Raw genomic sequence first — 12,235 nt, forward strand, 5'->3', positions numbered from 1 at the left:
ACCACATCCAGCAAGTAAGCACCCACACAGCTACTAGCTCACTTCCCCCTGCCTCCTTCCCTAGTGGGACAGTGGAGAGAATAGGAGAAAAAGAAAGAAAACCAGTAGGTAAACATAAAGATGATTTATTAAGTAAAGAAAAGAAAAAGTGAGAGTTATAAAATGTAATAAGTAAGAATTAAAGAAAATATGGTGAGGGAACCACTCACCAAAGCCCACAAGTACACCATCAGTTTCTGATAAACAGCTTTGAATACACTCTGTCTCACCCTTTTCCTCTACCCAGTTTTATTGGTGGGCATGATGTTATGGACTATATGGGGTCAGCTGTCCCAGCTCTGTCCTCTCCCAAATTCATGCCTACTTGCTGGTATGGGAATGTAGGCAGAAAGGGAAAGAGAGACATCCCTGATCCTGTGCAAACATTGCTGAGCAATAGCCCAAACATTGGCGTGTTTTCAACACTGTTTTAGTCACAAACACAAAACACAGCACAGTTTCACTGCTATGTAGATAATCAACTTAATTCTGGGCCAGATCCAGTACACCTGTGAAAACATCCTTGGAACAAAAGACTCCCTGCTCTGGAATTTCACACTCATGATTATGATGACCTGTCTCAGCTATACCGCTTCAGACTTGCTCCTTATCTGCATCCCCAACTCATTTCTTGCCATCTTCTAAAGAAAAGAAAGCAGCACAATACAACATGAAACAAATGGGAGAGAAAAAAAATGCACAAAAGCTGGCAACAGTAAGTGCATAACTGAAGAACTAAATAGTTCAAGAACTTGGAAGAAAAAAAAAGGCAAATAGATATACCCTGTGGAAATGAAGAAGGTGAAGATAATCAGAGAACGATCTTTCTAACACTAATACTGCTTTGCAATTAGGTGTGAAAAAATAGAATTGTATAAAAGAATGTGGAACAGCAGAAATGTTTCTACTGCATATTTGGAAAACATAAACAGTAACAGTGTTTTCACATTACGTAAAATGAAATACTTTCCATTAAATCAATAATATGAGCAGATAGTAAACTGTGTGAACTAAAATTAAACATTTATTTTTAAATGGCAGGTTGAAGAGTTATTAGAAAAATAAATGAAAGACATGATAGACAGCAATGTTAATAATTAAGTTTGCTCCTAACTGGTGAAATGCTTAGAAAAATTCAGAGAACTAGAAGAAAGTTAATGTTGTAATGAGTGAAAGAGTGAAAGGGAGAAAAACAGCCACATAAGCATGCACATGTGCACACACATGTTAAGGCAAGAAAAAAGTGATAAAAACATTCAAATATAAAGTTTAAGAAATATAAGTGATGCTCCAGCTAAAAATGTTAGTGGAATCTCGGGGCATGGGTGATTTCTATGTATTTTTTGATCTTTGTCAACCAGGTTTTAAATTACTAAGAGGAAGTTAGGGATGGTTTCATCTCCGTTGATAAATTAAATCACAAAAATAAAATTTTGAGCAGAATTTAATATACAGATATATCTATCTTAACAATACCAGTGTAACTTGAAACAAAAAACAACAGGAGAATCAGAACTTTATATGACCTTTTACTTACTGTCAAGCAAAACTTCAGTACTAGAGTCAAATAATATAAGGCTTACCAAAATTGAAGCAGAAGCTGTTCTGACAATTTTGAAGATTAAAGTCCAATGACAAACCTTACACTTGAATTTAGTACTTCCCTCTGTTCATCCAGTCCAAGTTTACTCCAAGTAAGCATGATTCTACTTCAGATAATCCATAGTGATTTAAAACAGGCAATATACACCTAGCCTAGATGCAATCACTAAAGGATAACTGAATGAAGTGAATTTACACCACTTGTTAAATACCTTTTAAGTACATCTGCTGGCCATATGGATGCTTTCAGCAAATATAAAAATACATGTGTCTTCTGCACTAGAAAAAGAAAGGAATAATCAGCTTGTAGCTACTCTGATAGTTCCATATACAGCCTTAGAGGAAACAAAAGAAAAAGTGGAATCTGAGTTCAGCCTTACACAGATTCTATTTAACCATGCTAAGCTGGTTGCAATGGTAAAGGAAGACTTCCGAAAAACAGAACTACGTTGGAAGACAAAAGGTCAGAAAAATAGTAAGTGGCAACGTAAGGTCTTTCAGAAAAACAATATACTCTAATGTTGCTGAACCCTTGATGCATGGACCATTTTGTGGATAAAGACTTTGCTGGATGGTAGCACTCAAAGAGCTGTGGTCAATGGCTCCATGTCCAATCAGAGACCAGTGATGAGGGACTCATCAGGGGTCAGTAGTGGGACAGGTGATGTTTAACATCTTTATTGGTGACATGGAATTGAATGCACCTCAGCAAGTTTACCAAGGATGCCAATCTGTGTGTTGTGGTTGACACACTGGAGGGAAGGGATGACATCCAGAGGGACCTTTTTGGGCTGAAGAGGTGAGTCTGTGAACTCATAAAGTTCAACAAGGCCAAGTGCAAGGTCCTGCACCTGAATCAGGGCAATCCCAAACAAAGGTACAGGCTGGGGAGAGAATGCATGGAGAGGTGTCCTGGAAAGAAATACATGTATTGGTGGACAGGAAGCTCGACAAAACCTGGCTTCATGCACTCACAGCCCAGAAGGCCAAATGTGTCCTAGGATACACAAAAAGTAGCACAGGCAGCAGGGTGAGGGAGGGGATTTTCCTCCTTTACTCCGCTATTATGAGACATCACCTGGACTGTTGTGTCTTACTCTGGGGTCCTCAACATGAGAAGGACATTGACCTGCTGCAGACAGTGCAGAAAAAGGCCAGAGGATGATCAGAGGGCTGAAACACCTCTGATGTGAAGACAGGTTGAGAGACCTGAAGGTTTAATCAGTACTAAAGGAATATTTGATTAAAAATGAGGAGAAATTTCTTAAACTCACAACAAAACACAAGATAAAAAAAATTCTTGTTTCCAACATACTGTGCCTCGTGATGCTCCTCTAAAGTGCAATGAACAACTCTACTGTGTACAACTGCAGTACAGTAGAAAAAAAATCTGAAGGCTTTATTGTGTTGTCATATTAATTTACTACATCTTGGTCCTGTTTCTGTTAAAACAGAAGTAGGTGTGGCATGACATAAAAATTTTGCATCTTGAGAGAAGTACTTTTTGCATCTTGGCAGAAGTATTCTTTTAAGCTCAAGCATAGTATGATAACTCAATTTAATTACTTTGTTTTCAAATCTCTGCATACCTGAAATTGGTGTATGTTTTCTACTACAATGAAAGGACTCTGATCATGCATTGCTAAGTACAACTGACTGAAACGAGGGAATAGAAATGCAGCCAGGGCAGGGAATGTTATGAGGCACTGGCTGCTTTGTTGGCTGTCTCAATGGAGGCCGTGGCAAACCAAACACTTCACTAATATAAATGAAGAGCAAATCTCATGCTGCCAAAACAGACCTTTTCAGGTGTCCTGCTCAAAGCACAGCAGGTACAAGGAGTGGATCAAATGCAGGAATAAAAGTGACCTATGCTTGCTAACAACTTCAATATGACTGTCCATATGGTAGAATATGTCCATTTGGTGAATCAGAACTATAATCTCACTGAAAATAATTGTGTATCAATACTAAATATGTGAAAACTAATCATAGTCTGAAAAAAAATAATAAGGGAATCATATATACATTGCTATGTCTAGAGAGTTGAGGTTTTGCTGCCCAATTATTAGTTTTGAAGAAGTGATGAGAAGAACAGGTTTTGTGACCTTTCTTTAAAGCTTTTTCTTGTCCTTTATAGGGATATGCAGTATCTATTATGCAAATAGACTTTTTTCAATGTCCAAAGAACAGCCGGTGGTAAATGCCTGTTATTTTTATCTTACACTAATGTACTGTGGAAAAGCATAGTTATGCAAAAAAAAAAAAAAATTCAATGATAAATGTAATAATTTATTTAGCAGCTGGAAATCTATTGAAAATGGATACGCACTTTGAATAATTGCTCGAGAGAACAAGTAAGAATGTACAGTGCAGTCAAAATAGCCTTTGTTTTTTCATCGAATTTCCTTCCATTTCTAAGAGCACTGAGTGCACTGTAGAATCTTTTGGAACTAAAATGAAGTACTGGAATCCTTCAGCTTATGCTGAGACATAGCATATATCTGAGTTTGTGTGTGCCTGTGAGGGTCGTGTTCTGCTGGGAATTAAGTGCAAGGAGCTGAGCACCAGAAAAGCAGTCTTAAGTGCTAGAAGGGAACAATGCAACTACTTCAGGTTTCACTGCAATTCTTTCTCCTACCCTTCTTCCACATTTCTGTCTATCTAAAGAATAAGCATTACACAGTAAGGATCTATGTTAGAGTTTTATTTTCTAACATCTCATAAATGATCTGCCACATTTCAGAAATGCTTTTCACAAACAATCAGTAATATTATCCCTAACTGGCCTCATGGAACCCTTTTGGGATATAATTTGCCATGCTTTCTTGTTACTATTTTTATATAGTAATACATGGGTAGAAACTGGGTGTCACTTCTACATGACTCAGATGAAAAGCCTGTCCGACTGAATTCTTCTCCTGCAAGTAGGACCCCATGAGTAGGAGGACTCCTTTGTCCCAGATATTCCAATTCTTTCACCTCAGCTTAGACATCCCTCAGAAGGTCCTAGCTGTCCTCATGATGCCTATATAAAAAAGTGCAATTATCGAACAACAGTTTGAACCTTGCTTTCTTTGGAAATTTGGATAAGACCATATAGCAGCAATAAGAAACATACAAGGAGCCATTGGAAGGAACTTGGTACTTAGTGGATAAGGAATTAGTTGTATGGTTGCATCCAGACAGTAATGGTCAATATCTCAATGCCAGGATGGAGAGCAGTGATGAGTGGTGTCCCTCAAGGGTCTGTATTGGGACCCATACTCCTAACTTCTGAGTCAGTGACCTAGACAGTGGCATCAAGTGCAGCCTCATCAAGTTTGCAGACAACAAGCTGAGTGGTGCAGTTGACTTTCCTAAGGAATGGGATGCCATCCACAGGGATCTGGACAAGCTCAAGAAGTGAGTCCATGTGAAACTCATGAGGTCCAATAAAGTCATATTGCACCTTGGCTGGGGCAATATCTGGAATCTATAAAGGCTGGGAGATTACTGGGTTGAGTCCTGCTGAGAAGGACTTGGGGGTACTGATGGATGAAAAGAAAATTATAATGAGCAAGCAATGTCTGCTTGCAGCCCAGAAAATAAACTGTGCTCTGGGCTACATAAAAAGAAGTGTGGCCAGCAGGTTGAGGGAGGTGATTTTACCCCTCTACTCATGGGGGAGAGAAGCTCTGGTGAGATTCCACCTGAAGCACTGCATCTGTCTCTGGAGTCTTCAGCACAGGAAACACATCGAGCTCTTGAAGAAAAGTCCAGAGGAGAGCTACAAAAATAATTAGGGAGATGGAATACCTTTCTTATGAGAAAAGGCTGAGAGAGTTGGGGTTGTGGAGATCACTTCTCCTTGCAGTATTGAAAAACCTTTCAATACTGAAAGGGTGTTTAAAAGAAAGATGAGAACTGGCTTTTTTAGGCCAGTAGTGAAAGGAAAAGGGATAATGGTTTTAAACTAAAAGAGTGTAGATTAAGTCTAGATATAAGGAAGACATTTTCTGCAGTGAGGGTGGTAAAACACTGGAAAAGGTTAACCAGAGAGGCAGTAGTGCCCCACCCCTGGTAACATTCAAGATCAGGTTGGATGAGGCTCTGAGCAACCTGATATAGTTGAGGATGTCTCTGCTCATTGCAGGAGGTTGGACTATGTGACCTTAAGGGTCCCGGACAACCCAAAATATTCTATGATCTGTTACATCATAGCCATGCATACCATGGAGAAACAGGCAGGAATCTGGGAGCTCAGAAAAGTTAGGCAAAATGTCAAAGAGAATATAAGACAAATTACCAAAACTTTGAAATATTGGTACTCCTAGGCTACAAAGTAAAAGCTCTCAGCAAGTCCCAGAGACTCTGCAACACCGACTAAGAAAGGAAGTGACTTGAGACTTTGTCTTCAGCATCAAGTGCAAAAAATGCCTTGGCCAGAGCTGCGTTTTCTTCCTCTGGAATTAGTTTGTACTAACTGTACCTTGTCAAGAGAGGAACTGCCATCCCTATAGGAATGGAAAACAAGATAAACAATTACACAAATCAGCACAGTGCTGATGTTTGAGCTGATACTATGTTACAATGACTCAATGCACTCATCTAAAGTAAATATCAAAAGAAAGCGGAAATGGGCATGAAAGGAATGTTGCCCAGCATCTCTCTTTTGAGTTCACAAGGAAAATTACTGGATCCATGCTAGTGCTGCACTAGTTTCTCATGCTAGATCATCTGCCACTAAAAGCATTTCACATATTTCCTACTAGTAGATCCTGTTTGTAGCAAAGCCAGTGACAGAAATCTTAACTATTTCAGTAGGGTTATTACATCCTGCATGTAATGGTAGGAAAAACAGAATCATTATCTCTAGTTTTTGTAATGTGCATTTTGACATAATCATTGTATGTACCTTGGTATTATTTTTTAAATATTTCTAATAACAGAAACATTTGAGTGAGGAAATCTTTGAGAAAATTACAACTTTCCAGAGTAGTCAAAGCTACCTACCAGCTCATTAGATCATGCAAACTTCAAATCCTGCTCTATGTTTAGATATGACTACTGGCCAGACAAGCCACCCCTGCAGGAGGTAGTTAACAATCTTGGCAGATAAGATCTGCTCTAAATCTAGACTGCATTGTGTTTGGTGGCTCTCTGCCAGGACTCACTAGCTTTCTAAATGGGGTCCTTCTCCAGTCATCATGTGCTGGGCTGTCAGTATGATCATCCAAATGGAACTGAAACAGTCACAAGCATATTTTCTTTGTCATGAAGAAATAGCTAGCAAATCAAATGGAGTGGAAGGTAGAGTAGTCCCAACTAGCATGAAAACATGAAGGAGAGGCTGCTGTAAGACATACCCAGTCTCTTCAAAAATAAATGGATACTTGAAAACTTTTTCTATCTTGAGTTACAGATAAAACTTTTACATGAATGCAAATAGCACCTCATGTTTGACTTGGAGTTTTTTTCCAATGCAAGATTTCCATTTTTAATATAATTGTTAGCTAAGTGAAGTTTCTATTTGGTCGCCGGAGGACTGACTTCACTTAATTTGAATGAAAATAGTAATATGGCTTCAGTTACTGCTCTGTTCTATCATCTTAGATCAAAGTTACAGCAATATAATACACCTTGCTACAAATAAGTAGTGCGTCTCTAAACCCTAGCCCTCCTGGACTACATTATGTCCTTCTCATATTTTCTAGATTCTAGTCGAATTAAAAACCTTGCATTTATGATCAGGCATATGATGGTCTGGGAAGAAGGCACAAATTCACTAGCTTGGTCCTGATAGCTTAAAGTTTAAATTATGACTTATAAATCTCTTCCAAAGGCCCAAGAGAGCTACCCTGGTCTTTAACAAAGGTTGTTTTTTTTTCTTTTTTCTGACCCAAGAATTATTTTGAACATCATGCAAGAAGATTCCTAAAAAGCTGCCATGTGCTTTACACGTTAAAAAACTTATTGAAACATGTCATCAATAACTAACAAGCAAATATTGGTTTTAAGTAACAAAAACAAATTTTCCTATTGGAGGAAAAAGATGGAAGAGAGAACCACAGAGGTATCAGTCTTACTGTTTAATACACTTCAGAAATGCATTCAAATAACATCCCATGGAGACAGAACAGAAAATCTGTAGAGTGGAAAACAGGATGATGGGATCATAGGTCATTTTGCAGTGATTTTGCTCTGGTATTTATATGTTAGTTCATCACTGCTACTAGGGAAAGTATATGAAAGAACTAATAACATTTGAGAAATTTAATAACTTAAAAACCACTGAGAGCAGGAAACATTTGATCATGACACTGTCTGTTATGCTATGCATAGAGAATGCAGATATGTCATGTCTAGTGTTTATTTACAAATTTATCAGATCAGCATAAGGACTAGAAATGGACACAGATATTAAAAAAAAACAAAAACCAAACCAACAAAAAAAAAACCACCAACTCTTTAATAGTCTGGAAGTACTTAACAGAAGATAAAGAGGTAAGAAATATGGAAAATGCCACCAATTGTGCTTTTTAGAGTTTACTTTGCAGTACATTTTCATTTTATTATCAAAGCATAACAAAATGTGAAAAAATTCAATTGTCTATAATCTTTAGGATAGCAAAACCTATTGCTGCAAATCTGTTTTAATTTATGGCAGTAGCTGGGAAATCCCATTACCCCAATCTTGGCTATTTACTATATTGCAGTTCAATTTAAAAGTTGTCTATCTGTCACGTTCCTGGCCACCCACAGAAATCAGGCACAGAAAGCCTACTGTGTCTGCTGTTTAGGAAGCCAGAAATAAAAGCCCCTCAGATTATGGATATTAAGAGAAGGGAGTTAGATGGTTTATTTGCTCATTTACAAGAAATGAAGAGAAATGCCTCAGAGCATAAAGCGATGAAGAGATATATTCTTACTGCAATAAAGGCTTACTGATGAACATGAACTGAGAGCTGTCCACACTGTACTGAAAACTACTTGCTGTAATGGCAAGACAGAAATGAGTTCTTACAACAGTAATTCTTAATAGCAGATTACCCATAAGCTCTGTTCATCATGAAGAGATACCTTTTTATTTGGCATGCTCAAAAATCAAAGTCAAAAATCAAACCTTTCACATTATTCTCAAAGTTAAAAGCACATCTGTCTCTAGAGTGATGTGATTTCTAATTTCTTTGTTTAGCTACCTATGAGTGTGTTGGAATGGAGATAACTAAAAGCAGAGTTGAAGAAATTAAGTTTTCACATCTTTCTGAAGGAAGAAGTTGATACTCTTTTTACTCTATATAGAAGAAATTTCATCTTGCTGATGGACTCTCTCATACTTTAATTACCTTAAAAAATGGTTAGTTTTGAAGACCATGCTGATGGGGGAAAAGCATAATCTAAGCTGGAGTTTTGAAGAGCATACCTACAGGTAATGGAGGACTGCAGCAAGAAACTGAAATTCTAGTATCGCCCAGCAAAAAGAAAAGGGTTTACACTTCCATCGTTGGAAATGTGCTTAATGTTTAAAGTGTCACCTTAAGATAGGTACAGAATGCAGTAATAGGAGCTGCAAGTTTAATGCATTTCCACTGTGAGGTGGACAATTATAGTCTAACCTGGGACAGGCCTACCCAGCAACATAACAGCAGGAGAAAATGATTGCACACCATTACACAGCAATTAACAGAGTGAGCTGACGATTTCACAGAGCTTATAACCACAATATTTAATAAACTAGCATAAGTATTTGAATAGAAAATTGTCAAATCAATGAAAAAGTAAATGTATAGGGAAGGGCATTAAAGACACTGTAAACAAGACCCAGAAGTCACACAAAAAATGCTGCATAAAAATCTATTAGAAGTATTTCCTTTAAAAAATGTCACTTATTATTCAGTCAAAAAAAATCTTATTAGAATTTGGGAAACTGCAATGTGCTGTCTCTACCAAAACAGTCACAGCCTTAATTAGACACCAAATTTACTGTAAAAAAAAACATTCAAGTACAAGGAAGAGATTATTACCAATAAAAAGAAGCGAAGTTACTTAACATATAAACATCCCTATTTTTGTCCAGGCACTCTTTATGATTTGGACAGGAGTTTAGTGATTTAAACCAGTTTAGTAAGAATCTGCAGGACACTAAAATTCAGAACTTTAGGAATCTTCATTAGATACAAGATCCCTACTTGCCTGTGTTAGTTTCCATGCAACGTCTCTTCTTGGTCACATATCAATCAGTGTAATATAAGAAAATATAGGTGATACTGAGCTTTTAAAGAAAATATGTTTGACTTTCAGCTTGTCTTTTTGCCAGAAAGGAGCCACAAAATGCCAATGTGTTCCACTCTTGTTTCATACAAAAGTGATAAGATTGCATTCCTGAACTTTCGAGCCCTCAGATTGATGGAAGCTGTATTGATATGACCTCAGAGAAACAAATAAGGTGATCAAAATATAGTGAAAGATGTTACACCATTTTGATATTTCCAGTCTAGGCATGAACTTCCACTGAAAGAAACAGTTCCACAGTCTTAGCCACACATCCTTGTTACCACATTGTAGTGGACAATGGTAGTGCTCTTGGGGACACATGACTAACTAAAGCAAGAACAGTGTTTTCAGGACATCTGCCTATCAAGGAAAACTTCTTTTTCCCCTCATAAATTTTTAGACAACTCCATCCTTTACAAACACTAATACCAAAACAGGGAAAACCCAAGAATTTAGAACCTGTGGGTTCTAAATTTGAGCTTGGTCCGAAATAATTTAAAGTAATTGTGATAGAACCACATCATCGGTTGCCACTTTGGTTGGATCTCCAGTATATTCCTTTCCTCTTGAAAAAGCTCTTCTCCAAGAGTTTCTTTCTTTTTTTATATAATTCTGGTGCTCCTGGAGCCTTACAATAGAAGAACAAGAGATGACTACTGAGTACCTGGTAGGTGCTACCTGCCTCTTATTTCCTGGTTTCATATGAACCTTTTTCCCTGTTTCTTTTATCCTCCTTGCTAGAAGAAAGACAAACTGCAGCCTCTCTGTTTCCCCAGCTGCTGTTAGTCCCAGCTCATTAGCTGATGACATGTCTCTGCAGTGACTTTGTATTTGCTGCACAGTTCACGTAACAGCTACAGTGCTGTTTCACATTTCCCAAATAGGACACTAAATGCCACATGTTCTTTAAACTGACAAAGCACAGGCACCCACATTTATCAACACAGCTGACTTCAGAAATTCCTGAGTTGCAGCACACTTGAGGCTGGGAAGGTGAACCAGGGAAGTATTACCATGCACTTGCTTTACTCTTCAATTCTTGCCTGGTCCATTGGGTTGGATATTCAATATGCCCTCTCACAGCACTTCTTGTGTTCTCTAGCTGAATAGCACCCCATAAAACCTCCTAACTCCCAGAAACCTGAAGGAATCATCAGCATCAATGCTTCCAGCATGCACATTTTGTCTGTGGAGTCTCAATCTAGACCACAGCACAGATTAAAAGTGCTGACTACATGACAACGAAGCGATTTTTAAAGAAGCTATAGTACCCATCTTTTTATTGTTAAGAGGATGGTGCTTCTCAACCCATAGACAGATGAGCCTGAAAAAAGAGCTAGCAAAAGCAAATTTACTTTCAGAGCATGCTTAAATTCATGACATAGGAACTCTTCCTCACTGGAAACTTTGAAAGAAAAAGCTGAGGGAAACTATACCAACACAGTTTGAAAGGGTATAAAGAAGACTTTGGCCATGCGGATAGGGCCCTGAGAAGCAGATGCATCCTTTCTAAGCCTGGATCCGTGCCCTGCCAAGGCAGACGAATGGCTCAACCACCAGATCTGCACTGAAAGAGAAGAAATCTTCACTGTTTCTGTTGGTGCAGTGCCACCACGTATGAAATACTGCAAAATGAACAGAGAAAGATCACCTTGTCAGGGGTAGGGGCCAGGGCTCCTGCTTCTACCCCGGGCTCTCGCTCCAAGGGACCCGGCAGCGACCCTCGGCATTTCCCGTGCTGTCCAAGCCATTTCAAACTCGCTACGGCGACCCCGAACAGAGCTCTGGGTCTGGGCTCTGTTCCCCGACTTGTGGGCTCTTTGTCAGGGACTGTTTAGTCCGCAATATACAGTATATGCACGCAGCTGTTGTCACACACACCTGATGGCTCCTTCTGTGCTGCCCCAAGCTAGAGCGACAGGTCTCCACCACGAGCTTCTACAGATGAACTAAATTCACCTCATTTTTCAGTACTTCTGTTAACAAGCAACCCGGGCCGGGGGGCACATGTCCCTTCCTGCCAGGCAGGACTGACCGTAGGCTTCGCGCCGGCGATGCCCGCGGCGGGTCGCGCTGCAGGCTCCGGGACAGCAAGTGAAGGGGGCGACAGAAAGGAGAGGGAGAGCAAAGGGAAGAGGGCAGGAGAGAGCTGCGCCCGTCCCCGTTGTGCAGCACCGAGAGGAGGCGCGGGGCAGGGCGGTGCCGGGGCAGGGGCGGCCGCTGCCCGCAGCCCCCGGCCCTCAGCCCGGCGCGGCCCGGCCGGCGGGGCCCGGAAGGCGCGGCGCTCCCTCACGGCCGCTGAGTGGCGGCGGCGCGTCACGTGCGCGCGGCCGGGCCG

General features: G+C 39.7%; 1 protein-coding gene across 2 annotated transcripts in view; it reads right to left on the reverse strand.

Moving 5' to 3' along the window:
- Positions 1 to 12,149, reverse strand: part of TMEM117 (transmembrane protein 117) — a 192,887-nt gene extending 180,738 nt beyond the window's left edge. Inside the window, exon 1 of one of the 2 annotated variants that reach the window (XM_086884654.1) lies at positions 11,549 to 12,149. The gene's annotated coding sequence lies outside the window, so the exon portion shown is untranslated. The remainder of the gene's footprint in view (positions 1 to 11,548) is intronic. The other variant, XM_086884656.1, reaches the window with a different exon arrangement.
- Positions 12,150 to 12,235: the final 86 nt, after the last annotated feature.

The sequence above is a fragment of the Cyanistes caeruleus genome, chromosome 4, assembly GCF_971803275.1.
Source record: "Cyanistes caeruleus chromosome 4, bCyaCae1.hap1.1, whole genome shotgun sequence".
Classification (NCBI taxonomy): domain Eukaryota; kingdom Metazoa; phylum Chordata; class Aves; order Passeriformes; family Paridae; genus Cyanistes; species Cyanistes caeruleus.